The 21,600-nt window shown below is 36.8% G+C and overlaps 1 protein-coding gene and 1 pseudogene across 5 annotated transcripts in view; one reads left to right on the top strand and one right to left on the bottom strand.

Annotated features, from left to right (window-relative positions):
• The window catches only part of LOC100138933 (E3 ubiquitin-protein ligase MARCHF6-like), a 34,543-nt pseudogene extending 19,003 nt beyond the window's left edge, over positions 1 to 15,540 (bottom strand).
• FRS2 (fibroblast growth factor receptor substrate 2) overlaps positions 1 to 21,600 on the top strand; it is a 109,804-nt gene that overhangs the window by 53,699 nt on the left and 34,505 nt on the right. For 3 of the 5 annotated variants that reach the window (XM_002687385.7, XM_059886930.1, XM_010805103.4), the window contains 2 exons: positions 525 to 616; positions 1,550 to 1,592. The gene's annotated coding sequence lies outside the window, so the exon portion shown is untranslated. Of the gene's footprint in view, positions 1 to 524; positions 617 to 1,549; positions 1,593 to 4,558; positions 4,718 to 21,600 lie in introns of all 5 variants that reach the window. The other 2 variants (XM_059886932.1, XM_059886931.1) reach the window with 2 other exon arrangements.

Genomic DNA, 21,600 nt, shown 5'->3' with positions numbered 1-21,600 from the left:
AAATAGACAAGCTTAATAAATAAGCAATTATTATATTATTTTCAAACATTCAATTTTAGGAATTCCCTGGCTATCCAGTGGTTAGGATTCGGCACTTTCACTGCCATGGGCCTAAGTTCCATACCTGGGCAGGAAACTAAGATCCCTTAAGCTGCAAGGCAAGGCCAAAAAAAAAAAAAAGGCCCAAAAGCCAAATGTGCAACTTCAGGATTCCTTTTCCACCTCTTCCTTTTCTCGTTTTCCTGTCGAAAGTGGCATCCTTAGGAATTGCACGATTGATGGGTGAAAGGGATTGAGGACTGAAGACATTGTTGATTTTTATACTCAGTATAAAAACAGTTAAACAGTATTAACTGTTTAATTCTGGGGCCCTCCCACCTCATCCTCAACACTGTTAATTTTTTTTAGAAGCTTGGTTAAGAACTCTTGACAGTTCCCTGTAGTCACTAATATTTAGATAATTGTCCTTAAAAATTTTATATTTTTGTTATAATATGTTCTTAATTACTACATCTTTATTTCAGAAATGACCTTTAAGAAGTAGATGCCCAGATGCAAAAGTGATGAAACAGTCAATTTGTCATAAAGATGCAGCTGTGGCTTTTCAACCAGATTAGTAAGTGTATAAATTTAAAATTCTTTTTTAGCTTTATATGTACTTTGTCTACTTTGAAAAACATTTAACAAAAAATGTAGTTGACTTAAAAAAGTGTCAACTTGTATTTTTGTTTTTCTTTTGGATTGCAGTACAAATTCTAGCATATAGCTCTAGAAAATGTATGTCTTAGCTGTACCTTTTTTAAGAGCTATATAAAGGTAATATAAAATTTTAGTTTTGAGGAAATATAAGAAAAAGAGTAACTGTAATACTGCTGTCCACATACAGCCACTCTTAGAATTTTTAGGTATTTGTTTCCCTGATCTTTGTTCTGCACATTAAAAAAAAAACAACAACAACTTATGACCGTAGTGTTGTAAAGAATATGCTTTTTGTATATATTTTAAAATTAAATTTGTTAAGATGTTTCTTCCTGGGAATAAAAATACCCTTCAGTACAGAGTTTCTTATTGGAGTGATGAAAATGTTCTAGAATTAGGTGGTGATGATGGTTGCATAACTTTGTGATTACAGTAAAAACTTGTGACTGTTACATATTAAAGAGATATATTTTATGACATGTATATTATAGCTAAAAAAAAGTACACTTCAGAATATCAAATCTCGGCAAGAGTAAAATCCGATTAAATACTGATGTCTTAGAATATGAGAACATGCCATTCATTATTATGTACATTATTATATACTTAGCAAAAATGATTTGTCAGTAGAATCATAAGTATTTTTATAATACAATAATCAATTTTATAATAAATGTTCTAATGAAGATAGTGAATGCTTTTATTATTTGAGACTTAATGTCTCTTAAGCTTTTTAATACCAGATGTTGTAATAATACAAACGTACCATGCCAGCATTTTGTAACTTCATTTTCAGAAGACTTTCTGGTTGAAACTAACATTTCAACTTTTCTCCCTGACATTTTTTTAGGGACAAAATTGTATCTGTTTTTCTCAGAAGAGAATTCCACAAGGTAAGACATTGTTAATAAAATAATAAAATAAATGTAGGCTTAATTGCTCTGGATTTTTTTTTTATCCTTTCCCCATACTTATTTCATGTCTTTTCTTAATTATTATAAGATTCTCACAGATTTATTAGCTATTCCTTTACTACCTCAGAATTTGTTAGCAGGACACAGGTCATCTTATTTAAAGTTAGGATTAAAAGGATCTGATTAAAATAGTCACCTTGAAATTCAAATACTGCTTTTCATAGTCAGGGCTCATTCCTAGCATCTTTAGGAGTAGGTTTGACCATTTTGAGGAAAAAATTCTTTTTTCCATTGAGGCCCACTTACCTTTTACCTCAGTGGATAGTGCTATTTAATGACTTCACTATAAAGTGGGTTCATAGGAACTCTCTTAGGGGTTGTAAGTTAAAGGAGATTGTTTGGCTAAGCTTCTATCTATGGAAAATGTATAACTCCTTTATTTAAAAAGTGGAATGCTTCCTACCAGGTAAGTAGTAAAAGATTGAACAACATCTAGTATTTAAAAAAAAAAATCCTGAATGATCACCTTTACAATGGAGTTTAAACCTTCATTGATGTACATTATTATTCTCTTTAGATTTATAAAGGATGACATGTTCAAGTGAATAGATAGTAAAATTTCATTATCAGTGTGCTTACCCTCTACCAGATAACTTAAAATCAATTGCTTGGCAGCATTAAGAATTTATTTGGTTAAGTTTTCTCAGAAACTTTTGGCATAGGTAGTAGTGATCACTACAGATTAATTCAATCTGTCAGATCAAATAACTTTCTCATTTTTTCTCCTTTTTCAGTATCCTCTGTCCTGAGGGGGACATGCACACTTAACACACATCTTTTCTACCTATTTTGTATCTGCCACAGATTTAGTTAATCAAGTCAGTTTTTATCCTGATAACTGAAAATAAAGGGGACCCATCAGCTGATAAGGAGGAAGGGAGGGCGAATTACCAAGCTTTCATTTCCAAGTTTCTTGTGAAACTCTTTCCCCCTATTTTTTCTTCTACTTATCGGGGGTTAAAGGAGGGGATCTTTGAACCTTTGAATAGCACTGTCTGATCTTCCAGGGCATTATTGAAAGGCAGTACTTCAGGAGAGATCCAGATCCTTTTTTTCCTGGACCACAATGCTTAAAAGTTAAAATGGAAATTTCAAAAAATTTAATCTTAGTGAACTGATCTGTTACATCTTTGACCCTGTTCTTTTGGCAAATAAAACTTAAATGTCAGACATCAATAAAAAGTATGATACGTTGATGATGTATATCTTGTCTGTATATATGTTGTCTGTGCCCATAGGATTCACCTATATGTATTGAGTAGATCTATATTTTTGTACACATCCAGATGTTTTCATAATTTTTTTAGAGTAAAAATAATCTTAAAAGGATTATTCACATTTATGTAGTATCACTCTGCTACACAGTTAAAGGTATTAAAAGGACATGACAAGTTAAATTATTGCTAACCCTACATTTAAAAATGATAAATTTTATGTTATGTATATTTTGTCAGAATTTTAAAATTTGGGGCAACTTTTGTTTATTGTGAAAGAGGATGGCTTTGTCTGAAGTAGCAGTTTGTTGTTGTGGCCTCTGTCAAGAGGCCCTCTTCTGCCACTACTCTTCTAGGTCCTGGTCATGACACTTCCCTTTAGACTGAATTAACAGCTCTAGCCTCCAATGTTGCTAAGCCTGCGGAATTCCCCTTAACCCTGCCATAGTCTGTAACACAGGTTTAACTTCTGCTCTCCACTGAAGACAGAGGAGGAAAGGCAGAGGATTTCATGTTGACTAGTCTAGAATTGTACATCAAAACATATGTTCCTGCTTGAGACACAACATAATTTAGGTGCATACAGAATTTAAAATGCTCAAAAATTTGCACCTTTTTTATACTAGCTATTGTACCTTATTTTGGAGTGCCATTTAAAAAGAAAAGTGTCAAGCTGAGAGTTGAAGAAAAAGTAATCCTTACAAAATATTACTATACTGAAATGGGAACATGTCCTGAAGTGTCAGGGTGATAAAAAGGACCCACAGACAACCATGGATTTAAATAAAGTGGTAATAATTCAGTAGTGATCACCAATGGGATGAATGATCGATGAATGATGAGAGAGAGGCCACGTATCTAAGCAGTCACATGATTATCTTATTCAGTACTAAGTACTAGTTTTTAACCTCACGATTAGGAATAATGAGTTAGCGATATTCCTCAGTTTGTGTCATATCCATTTATCATTGGTTAATTAAAGGATTGTTCTTCCATTTTCTAACTAGTCCCTATATAAGTGACCTTTAAATGTATTTGTTGTGTATCCTTTTGTTTTTATCTTATTAAAGGTTTTATTATTTTATATGCTTATATTTTAATTATACATTAGGTATTAATCTAATTCTTATAGTCCCCTCCACCTTCCTCTCTTATATTTTTTCTAAGATCTGGCTGAGTGGTCATCTAATTTGTTTTGTCCAGCTGGTATATTGTATTCCAGGTTGTTTGTTAAAATGAAGCTATTAGATGTAAAATTTCTTGAACGTATAAGGCATATAAAATGAGCATTTAAGTTTCATTTAAGTAAAGATCAATTTATGCTTATTTCTTTATATTAGAATTGAAGTTAAGAATTAGAACAGAAGTTATGATCCTGTGGAAGATTATAGGAAATATAAACATCTATTTAGAAGAGTGTCTATCTAGGAGTCTGTTAGAATTTTCAAAGAAAAGAATTGTAGGGCCTAAGAGAAACATACATTTTTTTTTTTTTCTAGAAACAGTATGTTAAAATGCTTAGGTCTCAATATTAGCTGGCAAAAGCCCAATAGTTGAAAGATAATACCAGTAATATTAGAGAATCTGTTCATTATTTATTGCTTGTTAATTAATTTCTGCATTAAATTATGTATGAACATTCATCTTCTTTTTTCTGTTACTTCATTGAAGCAGAATCATGTTCTTTGAATCCCCATCACTGAATCTTAACACAGAATAAGAACAGTACAAATGCAAGATTCTAAATTTGAGATGCAGAGAGACATTTTCATCTGTGGTAAGCACAGTGTCAGCAGAAGTAACTTCTCTTGGATCCCCTAACTAAATACTGTAAGTGGAGACTTAGGAATCTCCCAGTTTGTGGTGATGATATTCCTTGTAGCCTTGAAGAGGGGAGAGGGAGAAACTCCTAGGAGAGGATAAGATGGACCCGGACATTAAGGAGGATAATGACAGCACTGATCATATCAGAGAGGGGCTTCTATCAGATGGAAAAAGATAATGAGCTATTTGGGAGCAGTGTTCTTTTGGTGGGAGGAGGATCTTAGGGGACAGGAGGAAATGTGGAATTGATTCAGTAGTAGAATGGAAAAGGGTCAGGGAATTCACATCTGCTAAAAGCTAGAGTTGAGGCTTTTTGAAAGAAGTAGTTATTTGTATGTCAGCACTTAAATATTTGTAAAATCTTTGGTTGGAAGATTGGAACCTCTTGAAATTGATACTGATTTGGTATTCCATTCATTGTTGAATACTCCCTTGACTCTTTTTAAAAATAGCAATTCAGGGAATTAGACCTCACGTAATATAGTCCCTTTGTCTGGTCGCTTAAACTTTGGAGTTTTTTGTATGGCATAATAATTTCATTATTTTTACATTGTATTGATGATGGAAAAAGCAAGAGAGTTGCAGAAAAACATCTATTTCTGCTTTATTGACTATGCCAAAGCCTTTGACTGTGTGGATCACAATAAACTGTGGAAAATTCTTCAAGAGATGGGAATACCAGACCACCTGATCTGCCTCTTGAGAAATTTGTATGCAGGTCAGGAAGCAACAGTTAGAACTGGACATGGAACAACAGACTGGTTCCAAATAGGAAAAGGAGTTCATCAAGGCTGTATATTGTCATCCTGTTTATTTAACTTCTATGCAGAGTACATCATGAGAAACGCTGGATTGGAAGAAACACAAGCTGGAATCAAGATTGCCGGGAGAAATATCAATAACCTCAGATATGCAGATGACACCACCCTTATGGCAGAAAGTGAAGAGGAACTAAAAAGCCTCTTGATGAAAGTGAAAGTGCAGAGTGAAAAAGTTGGCTTAAAGCTCAACATTCAGAAAACAAAGATCATGGCATCCAGTCCCACCACTTAATGGGAAATAGATGGGGAAACAGTGGAAACAGTGTCAGACTTTATTTTTCTGGGCTCCACAATCACTACAGATGGTGACTGCAGCCGTGAAATTAAAAGACGCTTACTCCTTGGAAGGAAAGTTATGACCAACCTAGATAGCATATTCAAAAGCAGAGACATTACTTTGCCAACAAAGGTTCGTCTAGTCAAGGCTGTGGTTTTTCCTGTGGTCATGTATGGATGTGAGAGTTGGACTGTGAAGAAGGCTGTGTGCTGAAGAATTGATGCTTTTGAACTGTGGTGTTGGAGAAGACTCTTGAGGGTCCCTTGGACTGCAAGGAGATCCAACCAGTCCATTCTGAAGGAGATCAGCCCTGGGATTTCTTTGGAAGGAATGATGCTAAAGCTGAAACTCCAGTACTTTGGCCACCTCATGCGAAGAGTTGACTCATTGGAAAAGACTCTGATGCTGGGAGGGATTAGGGGCAGGAGGAAAAGGGGATGACAGAGGATGAGATGGCTGGATGGCATCACTGACTCGATGGACGTGAGTCTGAGTGAACTCTGGGAGTTGGTGATGGACAGGGAGGCCTGGCATGCTGCGATTCATGGGGTCGCAAAGAGTCGGACACTGAGCGACTGATCTGATCTGATCTGATCTGATGTTAACACATGCCATCATTAGAACAAATAGTATTATCATTTTACAAATAAGGAAACCAGTCATAAAATCAGCTTTAGTTTATTTTTACCAATCTACATTGCCACCCTATCGATGGATATTTTGCTCTGTATAAAAGATGTAATTACAAAGATTGTTTTAATGTGGAAGAAATGTTTCTAACCAAAGGAACTGCATAGCCTGAGAAGTTTAAAAAACACAATATACACACGAAAATATAACCAATAAATGATATAGATGGTGTTCATTGAACTTAACATTCACTATGCTGCTGCTGCTAAGTTGCTTCAGTCGTGTCCAACTCTGTGTGACCCCATAGACGGCAGCCCACCAGGCCCCCCCGTCCCTGGGATTCTCCAGGCAAGAACACTGGAGTGGGTTGCCATTTCCTTCTCCAATGCATGAAAAGTGAAAAGTGAAAGTGAAGTCGCTCAGTCGTGTCCGACTCTTAGTGACCCCATGGACTGCAGCCTACCAGGCTCCTTCACCCATGGGATTTTCCAGGCAAGAGTTCTGGAGTGGGGTGCCATTGAGTTCTCCGAACATTCACTATAATAGTACTTAATAAATTAATATGGATTTTGCCCATATTAAAATTATTTCAGCAATTTTCCAACTTAGAACAAATATAAAAATACTGTGAATTTTTTTAGTTTGAACATAGTTTTACTCAAAAATAAAGTGTTTAATTTTGACCGGTAGGAATTAGATTCCTTTTGTGGGTATGGAACAAGCAGTTTGATCTCACATATTTCAGAATGTGGTAGCCCCTCCCCTCCCCCAGTAATTTGCTTTTAGTATGAAAATCAGGCAAACTGTATTATAAACCTGTATCTTTAATCTGAGAGACTTACTTTGGTTCAGGCCTGGCTTTAGTGGTACACACACAGATCAAGGTTGGTTTTGAGTAATCCAGTGCTGTGCTAGGTCATTCCAGGTCTAGAGGGTCCTGGGATTATACTAGTCATTTGGTTCAGTATCTGGTTTACATTTGAGCCTGTGGAAAGATTTCACATGTAGGTAGTGGGATAAAGGGAAACAGATCGACTCATAGCCTATTAAATAGATTGGAGTTACAGCACTTTGAAGCTTAGCAATGTTGTTGTTCAAAAATAGGCTATGACAGGTCTTCCTGACTGACTTCTTATTGTATAATAAGGCTTCAGATGTTGTGGTTCAGATTGCCTATTAAATAGATTGGAGTTACAGCACTTTGAAGCTTAGCAATGTTGTTGTTCAAAAATAGGCTATGACAGGTCTTCCTGACTGACTTCTTATTGTATAATAAGGCTTCAGATGTTGTGGTTCAGATTAAGTAAATTTTAACTTTAAAAAATATAGATAGCTGTATCTTTTTATAAAATACAGTTATTTCAGATACCTTTTTGTTTCATGTTCCACTCTTTCTGAGAATTCCATTTTAGCTGCTTTGATTTTATTTTTTAGCCATTTGCTTTTAAATTAAAAAAAAAAAAAGCAAAACTCAAAGTAGGTTGAAACTCAACACAAATTGCTGCTGCAGAACAAAAGTGCTGATCAAGTTAAATCAACCCCTGCAATGTGTATTGAAAGGAAAACCTCTCCTCTCTCCCCCAATTTGAAGAACAAGCATTTTCCCTGCCAAGAAGGGCTGACTTTAAATGGAGCAGCTGTCCATATTAGGAGCATAGGGTTGCTAAGGTGACCATGGCTGTTTGGAGAAGAATGCAGCTGAGAGGGCAAGTTCTTGATGTGTGAGCTGAGGGAAGGAATGTGGTGTGATTGTGCATCATTCCTCCTAATCACATGCTCACCAAGTGCTGTGTGGGCAGCATGTAGAAACTGCAAGTCTGAGTGCGGGAGCTTGTGTGGTTAAATTAGTTTTGTTTTCATGTGAGCCAGAGGCTTACAGTTTAGGTTTAAAATGTTTACCTTGTGTATATATATGTGTGTGTTTTGGGTAAAGGGAAGGGTGTTTTGTGGTTGGTGAAATGGGAATGAGTTTATTTTGCTTGGTAGGCTTATACTTTGATGTTGATAAAAAAATTTATCTTGGGATACATGTTCTTTCTGACGTATCCCTTTCAGTCATGTATACTGTGGTAATAGTTTCCCAAGTGAATGAGGTGTTCCTGATAATTGTTTATTTTGTACTTTTAACTTTAGAATTATTTGGAAGTACTAAGAATATGTTGTCTACTTGGGAATCTTATTGACATAGGTCTTGGTAATGATTTTTTGTATCTGACTCTGAAAGCAAAAGCAACAAAAGCAAAAATAAGTGGGATTACATCAAACTAACAACTTCTAAGCAAAGGAAACCCATCAACAACAGCAAAAAAGGCAACCTCCTGAGTAGGAGAAAATACTTGCGAATCATATATCTGATAAGGGGTTGATATCCAAAATATATGGAGAACTCATATAATTCCATAGCAGAAAACAATCCAGTTTAAAAAATGGGCAGAAAATCCAAATGGACATTTTTTACCAGGAAGACATACAGATGGCCAGCAAGTACATGAAAAGATGCTTTATGTCATTAATCATCAGGAAAATGCAAATTCAAGCCACAATGAGATAGCACCTCACACCTGCTAGAATGACTCTAATCAGAAAGACTAGAATTAAGAGATGTTGGTGAGGATGTGGAGGAAGGGGAAACCCTTGTGTATGTTGGTGGGAATGTAAATTGTTGCAGCCACTACGGTAAACAGTATAGAGGTTCCTCACATCTAAAACTACCATGTGTGCATGCATGCTGAGTTGTCAGTCGTGTCTGATTCTTTGCAACCCTGTGGACTGTAGTTTGCCAGGCTCCTCTGTCCATGGGATTCTCCAGGCAAGAATACTGGAGTAGGTTGCTGTGCCCTTCTCCAAGAACTATCATATGATCTAGCAATTTCATTTTGGGGTATTTATCTGAAGAAGATAAAAGCACCAGCTCAAAAAGATATATGCACCTCCCCTGTTCATTGTAGCATGATTTGTAATAGCCAAGATATGGAAATAATGTAAGTATCCATGATGGATTAATAGATAATGAAGTGGTATTTATATGCAATGGAATATTATTCAGCCACAAAAAGAAAGAAATCTTGACGTTTGTAACATGGATTGACTTGGCATATGTTAAGTAAAATAAGTCAGTAAAAGACTTATCAGTAAAAGAACTTCTTATATGTGGAATCTAAAAACAAAGAAACCAATCACCCATACCTCACCATGCCCAGCTCTTAGAAGAGTGCAGTGGTTGCCAGAAGCGGTGGGTGGAGGGTGGGAGAAATGGACTGTTTTTTTGTTTTTGTTTTTTTTAGTTAAATTGAATTTTTTTAAAAAAGGAAGAACATTAGATAAGTCCATTAGAGGGACGTTCAACAATATAATTGACTCGTATTCCCCAAGTGTATTAGGGTCATCCAAAACAAGGAAAATCTGAGAAACTGTAGAGCCAAGAGGAGCCTCAAGCATGATGATTAAATGTAATGTGGTATCATGGGTAGAATCCTGATACAAAAAGACTTATGTAAAAACCAAGAAATTTGAATCAAATCCTAGAAGATGATGCTGTTAAAGTGCTGCGCTAGTATGCCAGCAGATATTGAAAACTCAGCCATGGCCACAGGACTGCAAAAGGTCAGTTTTCATCCCAACCCCAAAGAAGGGCAATGCCAAAGAATCTTACTGCACACACAATTGCACTCATTTCAGAAGGTAGCAAAGTAATGCACAAAATTCTCCAAGCTAGGCTTCAACAGTACTTCTTCACAGTGAACCAAGAACTTCTAGATGTTGAAGCTGGATTTAGAAAAGGCAGAGGAACCAGAGAACCAGAAATCAAATTGACAACATCCATTGGATCATAGAAAAAGCAAGAGAATTGCAGAAGAACATCTCCTGCTTCATTGATTTCACTAAAGCCTTTGTGTGGATCACAATAAATGGAAAGTTTTGCCTGCCTCTTGTGAAACCTGTATGCAGGTCAACAAGCAACAGTTAGAACCGGACATGGAACAACAGATTGGTTCCAAATTGGGAAAGGAGTACATCAAGGATGTATATTGTCACCCTGCTTATTTAACTTCTGTGCAGAGTACATCATGAGAAATGCTGGGCTGGAGGAAGCACAAGCTAGAATCAAGATTGCCAGGAGAAATATCAATCACCTCAGATATGCAGATGACACCACCCTTCTGGCAGAAAGTGAAGAAGAACTAAAGAGCCTCTTGATGAAAGGAAAGTGAAAAGTTGGGTTAAAATTCTACATTCAAAAAGCAAAGATCATAGCATCCATTCCCATCACTTCGTGGCAAATAGATGAGGAAACAACAGTGGCAGACTTTATTTTCTTGAGCTCCAGAATCACTGCAGATGGTGACTGCAGCCATGAAATTAAAAGACGCTTGCTCCTTGAAAGAAAAGCTATGACAAATGTAGGCAGCATATTAAAAAGCTGAGACATTACTTTGCCGACAAAGGTCCGTCTAGGTGAAACTATGATTTTTCCAGTAGTCATGTATGGATATGAGAGTTGGACCATAAAGAAGGCTTACTGAAGAATTGATGCTTTTGAACTGTGGTGTTGAAGAAGACTCTTGAGAGTCCCTTGGACTGCAAGGAGATCAAATCAGTCAATCCTAAAGGAAATCAATCCTGAATACTCATTAGAAGGACTGATACTGAAGCTCCAATACTTTGGCCACCTGATGCATAGAGCTGATTCATTAGAAAAAGACTCTGATCCTGGGAAAGATTGAAGGCAGGACAAGAAGGTGATGACAGAGGATGAGATGGTTGGATGGCATCACCAACTCAGTGGACATGAGTTTGAGCAAGCTCCAGGAGATAGTGAAGGACAGGATGCCTGGCATGCTGCAGTTAGTGGGGTTGCAAAGAGTCAGACAAGACTGAGGGATTGATTGAACAACAATTGTAACAAAGTTACGATACCAATATAAAATGTTAATAGATAACTTTGGGTGTGGAGCATATGGGAAATGTGTATTATCGTCTCAGTTTTTTTCTGAAATTGTTCTAAAAATAAAGTTTATTTTAAAAAATTTACTGAACCCTCAAATTTTTTTTAAACCCAGAAAGCATGTGCTTCACAACTTTTACCAGATTTTTGCTCATATTCCACTCTTAAATATATTTTACTCCTGGAGCAACAAAAGTTTTAAACAATCTAGTAAAAGAGTAATTTGCTTGAGGATATTGCATAACTGGTTCTTGCAAACAGGCCCAACATTTATTACGCTGCATTTGCTGCCAGCTGAAAGCCTACTCACAAATGTTAGAAAGTTGTGTTTATTATAATCTAAGTCCTTTACTATCATAAAAATTTTTGATCTTTAAATCAACCAAAATTCTTGTAAGAAATATTGACAATACCTTTGAATGAGTAATTTGTTGCCTAGAAGTTCTTTCTTAACTCTTTAATATAATCTTATTTTTAGTAATTTAAATAGAGATGTTGATTTCAAATAAGTAACTTATTTTTCTATTTTCAGAACAATTTTGCCTTGGAGACTTGAATGATTAATTGGTTATCTTTTTTATTACTACAGCAAGTGTTACTGGGTCCATACATTAGGAAAACAGCATTTGTTGCCTCCAATCCACATATTTCTTGGCTGGTGACAAGGAGGAGTAATATATTCTGAATATTTTCCCTTTCTATCAGCATACTTAGTTTTAACAAATAAACGATATTTTTTAGTAATTTAATTAAAGTGAAAATGTGCACGGTAGCTAACCCAATCTTAAACAAATTTCAGCATTATCATGATAGGAATTTACAGCCTTTTTTAGGTTTACTTTTGGCTTACTTGTAGATGAAGAGAAAAAAAGATGAGCCCTTTATTCTTTGAATGTTTAAACAGATTTTTGGATGAATTAATGCAGAGAAAAAATATTTGAAGAAATTAATATATTGTTAGTAGCTTAATCATTATTTCAGTAGCCTGTGATTTTCCAAACTTGTGCTTTCCACTTATGTAATTGCATTCCTTTTTTAGCTGAAGTAACTCCCAAGTAACTAAATCATAGAAATATCAAATAATTAGACCAAAGATACTGGTTTTGGAATTGCACATCACAGGTAGTTCAACTGCTATTAAGACAATACTAGTTAATATTAGGCACCTTTGAAGGTTAATACAAACAGTAGTCTCAGTCCTAGAGTATTCTTCAAGTAGGCGCATCCCAAGACTTCAGGAACTTCAAGGACTGACCTAGCTTGGAGGAATTGATACAGCTTGGATAATGACTCTTAGGCAATTAACTTACCCAGATAGACTCTTTAGGCATTGCATGTATAAAAACTGCAATCCAGATGGCAGTCTTTATGTAGTATGAAAAGAAAGACATCTGATACAATTTGAATCTTGTGTGTATACTTGCCCACTTTTAAACCACATGATAGCATTATTTCTAAGAGAAATTTTGTGGCATTATATACTAAAGTTCACAGCATTTTTTATGAAGTGACTGTTAGTGTTACACAAATCTAAGTGATAATTTTAAGCTCTATTTTAAAGAATGCAAGTAGCTGAAATGTATAAACTTTCAGTTAGAAGATAGATAAGTACTAGAGATGTAATGTACCATGTGATAAATATAATTAACACCTCTGAATGCTATCCATGAAAATTGTTAAGAGAGTAAGTCCTAAGAGTTCTCATGATAAGGAGAAAAAAATTATTTGTATCTGTGTGAGAAAGTGAATGTTCACTATATTGTGGTAATCATTTCATGTTATAAGTCAGATCATTATGCCATACATCTTAAACTTATACATGCTGTATGTCAGTTACATCTCAATACAACTGGTAGGAGAAAAACAAAAAAATATTAAGTAATATATTAACCAGTAGAAATATGAGATTATTTGTTTGTAGTTTTATCGATATGTTTTAATATTTGGAGAAATTCGGGGCAGCATTTATCATATGTGTGTTGCTAATATGAGACATTATCCAGTAATAGGGTGTTTATTCATTCAAAGTAAAACTGAGCAATTAACATGTGTATGGCACTCTTAAGCCAGTGGGGATACAGCAGTGAAGACGAGTCTTTGCCCCCACGGAGTTTACATTTTGTTGTGGCTTTAGGGAAGAATCAAAGAAGAAATTAAAATATAGCATTGCTGCTGGTAATAGTCATTTGGCGAATAACATAGCAGTGTAATAGGGCTTCCCTGGTGGCTCAGTTGGTTAAGAATCTGCCTGCAATGCAGGAGACACTGGTTTTCCCTGGATGGGAAAAGAGCCCCTGGAGAAGGAAATGACTGCCCACTCCAGTATTCTTGCCTGGAAAATCCCATGAACAGAAGAGTCTGGTGGGCTCCATAGAGTCACAAGAATCAGACACAACTTAATGACTAAACCACCAACCAAAGCAGTATAATAGGAATGGGGGTTGCTATTGTGGAGTAAAGATTTAGGTGTTTTCTGCAGAGTGCTCAGGAGAGTTCTCTAAGAATTGGTTTGTGAGCAAAGACCTGAGACAAGTAAGAGAACAGGCTATGTGGGTATTTGGCAGAAGAGTGTTCCAGATAGAACAATTACAGAAGCCTTGAGGTAGGAGCATACTTAGCGTATTCAGAAACAGCCAGGAGCCAGCCTGTGTGGCTGGAGCAGAGTGGAGGGGAGAGTTGTTTAAGCACCTGTGATCAGTACTGGAGTCAGAAGGGCAGAAAACCATACTAAAGTGTTTGAGACCTTGTAGGCCAGGCTGTTAATTTTTACTTTCAGGGGAATAGGGGGAGCCATGCAAGATTTTTGTCAGGCAAGACTGTAGACAACTTTTCATTGAAATGGGCAAAAAATGATGAACAGTTTTTCTATCTTGCTGTTCATTGGGGTTTTATCTCTGTCTCGTTTTCCTTCCTTTATCTTTTCTTTGCATTTTGCTTAGGATTAATTGAATACGGTTTTTTAAATTGCATAGAACCATTACTTTATATTTCTAAGTATTTAAAAGCTTTTTTCTTACATCTTTCCCTGTGTTCTTTTTAATGCAAAGTATTTTTTAGTTTAGTTTTTTAAATTTACTTCAGTTGTAAGAAACTCAAGTCATCTCATCCAAATTCTTAACCAGTAGCAGCATCTACTGCACTGGTAGTGATTGAGAAAGAACTCAACATTTAAAGTGAAATCAGTTCTTTGTTAGATTGATGGAAATCTATGTTATTCTCATAGATGCCTGTGGTTTTGTCTAAGTTCAGTCCATTATACCGTAAAACAAAAAGCTTAAAGACAGGTGACTTACTCCTCCTTATTGCTACATACTATTTTCTCCAAACTAACTTACTATGGTTCCTGTAGTCTTACCTTACTGATTGATACTAGACTGTTCCCTGTATCCCATCTCACCTTGAATCATTGTCTTCTCTAGGCTCCTGTGATACCTTATTATTGGTGATTTTCTTCCTGCTGCTTAGTGCCTGTTCAATCTGTTTTGTGGGCTTCTCTTCCTCTATAGTTTCCTTAAATGCTGGTGTTTCTGAGTTTCTCTAGGTCTTGCTTTTCTTTTCACTGGGGCAATCTCATTTTGTCCTCTGCCTTGCATCCATAAGCTGATGACTCTTAGATCCTTATCTCCAGTTCAGATCTTTCTTCTGCCTCTGTACTTGTATTTCTGTTTGTCTTTTGAGCATTTCCACTTGGATATACAGGCATTACAATGTGTTCAAAATTGAGCTCTCTGCTTCTCTAAACCTTGTGTCATTCCTGTGTTTTCCTGTGTGGAAATGTAGGTATGCTCCTTGACTCCTGCTTTTCTTCCTAATCTACTTGGTTAGCAGGAATTGTTGATGCTTACTTCTGAGTATTGCTCTAATCCATCCATCTTTCTCCATCTTCATTGTTCACTACTCTAATTTAGACTCCAGATTTCTGCAGCAGCCTCTAAACCTGTAAAAATCATATCAGTTAGGCAGTGGTGGTGTTTTTAACTTGCCTATGGGGAAACATAGATTCAAAGATGGTAAGTAAGAACTCAGCTCTTTCTAGTTCTAAGGCTCATATTTGCACTATATCATAGCATTATCATAGATTGATACTGCCTTCTATTGGAGGAATTTAGAATGCTTAAAATGAAGCATTATTTTAGATCATAATGTGGTATTTCAAAATACATTCAGAAAGCAGACCTGGTGTAGGTCATTTATTCATTATATGAGGATTAAAATTCTTGCCTTAGAAACAGTCTACTTTCTTTTTTAGCAGGGTTAATAGTTTCAGAGAATTCAAATTTGGAATTTGCATGCAGAAAATTAAAAATTTTAAGGCTCTCACAAGAATGTTTTATGAGACATATTCTTTGTAGTTAACTGTTGAATTAACTAAGTTCTTGGTTTGTTTCTTAGGGTGAGGGTTTGGTTTCTTAGTGTTTTTTTTTTTAAGAGAATTTAAGGTAGATAACTTCAGCCAGTACTAGTGAAGAAGCATTTTGAAAGTGTGACAGAGGAAAACATCTTAGAAATTCTGACTGTTTTCCATAGAGATTTGTTTCTCCTCATTTGTCTTTTTTAAAAAAGAAAGGAGATGTTCTAGCCATTGCTTTCAAATTCTGTTTTATCGTAAGTTGTGCTCAGAGGGAATAGTCCCAGTGACCTTAGCTATAGTTTCGAATACAGCTCTTCAGAATTCTCTTTATCACAGATGATTGATATTCTGAGTTTAAGATCAAGATAAATCTGAAGCAAAAAAACCCCACCAAATCTTTAGGGAGAGAGTGCATATTGTCTTTGTTAAAGTTATAGACAGGGACAGTAAAAAATTCTAAATTTATCTTTCAGTAAAATCTTGATTGATTGATTTTTTTTTTTTCCCTTAAGTTCCCCATTTGAAGATGAAGAAAATAGTTACCAACAGTCTGCAATACAAGATTGTTCTCTGGACAAATAGTTATCACGGCTCAAAAGAATATTGGGTCTTAGACACTGAAATCCTGTTGTGCATTCTAAATTGCTTCAGTCGTGTTCCATTCTTTACGACCACATGGACTGTAGCCCACCAGGCTTCTCTGTTAATGGGATTCTCTAGGCAAGAATACTGAAAAAAAAAAAAAAAAAAAGAATACTGGAGTGGGTTGCCATGCCCTCCTCCAGAAATCTTCCTGACCCAGGGATTGACCCACATCTCTTATGTCTCCTGCATTGGCAGCCCGGTTCTTTACCACTAGCGCCATCTTCAGTCCGTTCAGTTCAGTCGCTCAGTCGTGTCCAACTCTGTGACCCCATGAATCGCAGCACGCCAGGCCTCCCTGTCCATCACCAACTCCCAGAGTGCACTCAAACTCAACGTCCATTGAGTCGGTGATGACATCCAGCCATCTCACCCTCTGCCGTCCCCTTCTCCTCCTGCCCCCAGCCCCTCCCAGCATCAGGGGCTTTTCCAATGAGTCAACTCTTCGCATGAGGTGGCCAAAGTACTGGAGTTTCAGCTTTAACATCATTCCTTCCAAAGAACACCCAGGGCTGAAGCGCCATCTTGGAAGCCCCCAAAATCCTGTTACTTGATTGTAACTATTGTCTGGTGTATAGGAAGGCATAAAGAAAAAGATATTTTAAACATCATTTCATTAGTGTTAGTTGATAGTCTTCATTGATTGTGTGGTATTTCATTGATTCCAAGGGACATTTTCCAGTTTTATTCACTGAAATTTGGGTGTATCTTACAACCAGTGGCATGCTGTAGTTTGACACCTTCTGTTTCTTGGTGGGATACAAAATATCAGTCTTAAAATCAGTTGTGTCTCGGTTTTGATGAAAACGGTATATATCTTCATTGGTATTAGAAGTAATAACAGTGATAATATTTGCAGTCACCATTTCTGAACATCACTTTTTTGGTAACCTCTACTTTCTTAAACACGACCAAGAATTGGAAAATAAGCAGAAGAGTCTTCTGATGCTTAGAATTGCCATTAAGAAGCTTGTGAAGTGATGACTATGTTCTTGAACATAAAATGTGTGGTCTCTGAGTAGAGGGCTTTTTTTTAGCACCTGTTCCCAATAGGCACGGGTGTCTGATTGCAGAGTCTAGGATTTGAAAGAATAAACTTAACAAAGAAATGTGTATACGTGTTTATTAAGTGACAGCTCTAGGACATGCTAACTATCAACTGAGAGTGAAGGTGACCATAAATAAAGAATTAAAATCTGTTTTTAAAAAACAACCCCAAACCTAGACAGAAAGCCTGACACATACAAATTGCCCCGATTATAGCTTTAAAGAGGTTCTTTATCAAAATTCAGTCTGTTTGATTCCACTGGCACTTCCCTTTAAGGGACAGATGTATTTTACTTTGATTGTTGTTTAACATTTAAACAACATTTGTTGTTGATTAAAATTTCCCCTCTTATGGCTGAATGAGATTGTCAGAATATATTTTGCTCTGAAGATAACTGAAAACTTTTTGTGATACTCCCCTCTCAGACTTCCAGAATAGAATTTGATTCTGCTATCCTGATGGTCTCTGTCCATGTTGCTGAATAGCGTCAGAGTACCATTTTTAGATCTTTGGGCTAAAGACTGGGCATAAGTTGTAGGAAGGTCTTAGGAAAGAACAAGTAGAAAAATGTAGAGAACACACTGTCGTCCTGAAGTATTTCTAGAAGTTCTCATTGGGAAGTTGTGCATGTCCAACTGCATTTTTGTTTGGGATAAATCCAAGGTATGTATCCCATAAATTCCTGGTATTAGGGGGTCTTGTGTGACACTCCCCTGAGACATGAATTCTGAGCATAACATTGCTTACTGTGAGCACCTTTGGCCTAAGAGTAGATGTTAAGCTCTGTGGATTGGCAGGTTTCCAGCGTTTACTAGTTAGGTATTGCCTACTTAGATTCTCCTGGCAATCTTTCTTGCCACTGTTTCTTCACACTCTGCCCTAACCTGTTTCGTATGTCATCTGCCTTTGGGCTCTGCTTAGACATTTGTAGTTTTTCTTTCTGAAGGAGCCTTTAATAATGTATTGGTTTGTATATTCTTTAGTTAACTATTTATTGTTAATTATAAAAGCGGTTCACACACTATAGAAAATATGAAGAGAAAAATGCTTTTCATCTTACTACTGAGTGAGCCAGTGTTAACATTTTAATGTCTTTTAGTCTGATCTTCTTTTCCCTTTTGTTTAGGGGTGATGGAGAGAAAAGTAAGTGTAAGTGTTATTTTTAAAAATGAAAATCCTCTCAAACTTACTACTGAGCATGCAAGGTGATTTTTAGAATAAAGCTTTTTTTTTTTTTTTTTTTAATCTGGAACAATTTTAGAATCACAAAAAAGTTGCAAAGATAGTACAGTGATTCTCATATATCCTTTACTCAGTTTTCCCTAATGTTAATCTTATATAACTTGGGTACACTTGTCAAAACTAAGGAATTAACACTGGTATAAAACTAAACTACAGACTTTATTTGGATTTTTCCAGTTTTTCTACTAACGTCCTTCTCTGTTCCAAGATTCAGTCCAGAACACCATATTGCATTTTAAAAGAATGATTTTCTTTTTTATTTTTGAAGACATTGCTTTAAAAGTGTAAAATAAATTATCAAGCCTATTTCTTTAGATAATTTGTTTGGACTGAGACAGACCTATTCATGAAGCAGTTTGTTTTGAGGGTTTTCTTTCTTTCTTTTTTTTTTAAGAGTTGCTTGGCATTTGGTTTAATGTATTTTGAGTAAATTGAATATGTGTGTATGCTTTACATACATGTAATCAATATTTAGATTTTAATAAGTCTAGTAACTAGAATGATAACCACCTGGGTTTGAAAATACAGGTTTATGGTATATTCCTCTTATATACCTGTGTATTCAGTTTTGAAAACTTATCTTTTTATTTACTTTTCTGTTATTCTTTATTAATACTTATTTAGTTCTATGTAAAGCATAGTATGGTTTCAGTGTGTGTGCCCTCTGATGCCCTCTTGCAACACCTACCGTCTCACTTGGGTTTCTCTTACCTTGGACGTGGTGTATCTCTTCATGGCTGCTCGAGCAAACGCAGCTGCTGCTCCTTACCTTGGACGAGGTCGCCCCTCCTGACCTCCTCTCAGCCACTCCTTCACCGTGGCAGCCTGGCACTCTTCGGTCACTGCCCCTGACCTTGGGCATGGGGTAGCTCCTCTCGGCTGTGCTTCTGCGAGGTCCGTCACAGCTGTCATAGCCAATGTGATCACACGGACCACAGCCTTGTCAAACTCAATGAAACTGAAACTAAGCCATGCCGTGTGGGGCCACCCAAGACAGATGGGTCATAGTGCAGAGGTCTGACAGAATGTGGTCCACTGGAGGAGGGAATGGCAAACCACTTCAGTATTCTTGCCTTGAGAACCCCATGAACAGTATGAAAAGGAAAAATGATAGGATACTGAAAGAGGAACTCCCCAGGTCAGTAGGTGCCCAGTATGCTACAGGAGATCAGTGGAGAAAAACTCCAGAAAGAATGAAGGGGTGCAGCCAAAGCAAAAACAATACCCAGTTGTGGATGTGACTAGTGATAGAAGCAAGGTCCAATGCTGTAAAGAGCAATATTGCATAGGAACCTGGAATGTCAGGTCCATGAATCAAGGCAGATTGGAAGTGGTCAAACAGGAAATGGCAAGAATGAACGTTGACATTCTAGGAATTAGCGAACTAAAATGGACTGGATGGGTGATTTTAACTCAGATGACCATTATATCTACTACTGTGGGCAGGAATCCCTCAGAAGAAATGGAGTAGCCATCATGGTCAACAAAAGAGTCCGAAATGCAGTACTTAGATGCAATCTCAAAAACGGACAGAATGATTTCTGTTTGTTTCCAAGGCAAACCGTTCAATATCACAATGATCCAAGCCTATGCCCCAACCAGTAACGCTGAAGAAGCTGAAGTTGAACAGTTCTATGAAGACCTACAAGACCTTTTAGAACCAGCACCCCAAAAAGATGTCCTTTTCATTATAGGGGACTGGAATGCAAAAGTAGGAAGTCAAGAAACACCTGGAGTAACAGGCGAATTTGGCCTTGGAATACGGAATGAAGCAGGGCAAAGGCTAATAGAGTTTTGCCAAGAGAACGCACTGATCATAGCAAACACCCTCTTCCAACAACACAAGAAAAGACTCTACACATGGACATCACCAGATGGTCAACACTGAAATCAGACTGATTATATTCTTTGCAGCCAAAGATGGAGAAGCTCTATACAGTCAGCAAAAACAAGACCAGGAGCTGACTGTGGATCAGATGATGAACTCCTTATTGCCAAATTCAGACTGAAATTGAAGAAAGTAGGGAAATCCACTAGACCTAAATAAAATTCTGGTGTGACCTAAATAAAATCCCTTATGATTATACAGTGGAAATGAGAAATAGATTTAAGGGCCTAGATCTGATAGATAGAGTGCGTGATGAACTATAGACTGAGGTTTGTGACAGGAGACAGGGATCAAGACCATCCCCATGGAAAAGAGGTTCGTACAGGAGACAGGGATCAAGACCATCCCCATGGAAAAGAATGCCAAAAAGCAAAATGGCTGTCTAGGGAGGCCTTACAAATAGCTGTGAAAAGAAGAGAAGCAAAAAGCAAAGGAGAAAAGGAAAGATATAAGCATCTGAATGCAGAGTTCCAAGGAATAGCAAGGAGAGATAAGAAAGCCTTCCTCAGGGATCAGTGCAAAGAAATAGAGGAAAACAACAGAATGGGAAAGACTAGAGATCTCTTCAAGAAAATTAAAGATATCAAGGGAACATTTTATGCAAAGATGGGCTCAATAAAGGACAGAAATGGTATAGACCTAACAGAAGCAGAAGATATTAAGAAGAGGTGGCAAGAATACACAGAAAAACTGTACAAAAAAGATTTTCACGACCCAGATAATCACGATGGTCTGATCACTGACCTAGAGCCAGACATCCTGGAATGTGAAGTCAAATGGGCCTTGGAAAGCATCACTATGAACAAACCTAGTGGAGGTGATGGATTTCCAGTTGAACTATTCAAATCCTGAAAGATGATGCTGTGAAAGTGCTGCACTCAATGTGCCAGCCAATTTGGAAAACTCAGCAGTGGCCACAGGACTGGAAAAGGTCAGTTTTCATTCCAATCCCAAAGAAAGGCAATGCCAAAGAATGCTCAAACTACCACACACTGCACTCATCTCACAAGCTAGTAAAGTAATGCTCAAAATTCTCCAAGCCAGG

Source organism: Bos taurus, chromosome 5 (genome assembly GCF_002263795.3).
Source record: "Bos taurus isolate L1 Dominette 01449 registration number 42190680 breed Hereford chromosome 5, ARS-UCD2.0, whole genome shotgun sequence".
Lineage (NCBI taxonomy): Eukaryota > Metazoa > Chordata > Mammalia > Artiodactyla > Bovidae > Bos > Bos taurus.
Note: the sequence above shows the minus strand (reverse complement) of the source record. Positions and strands in the feature narration are given on the sequence as shown.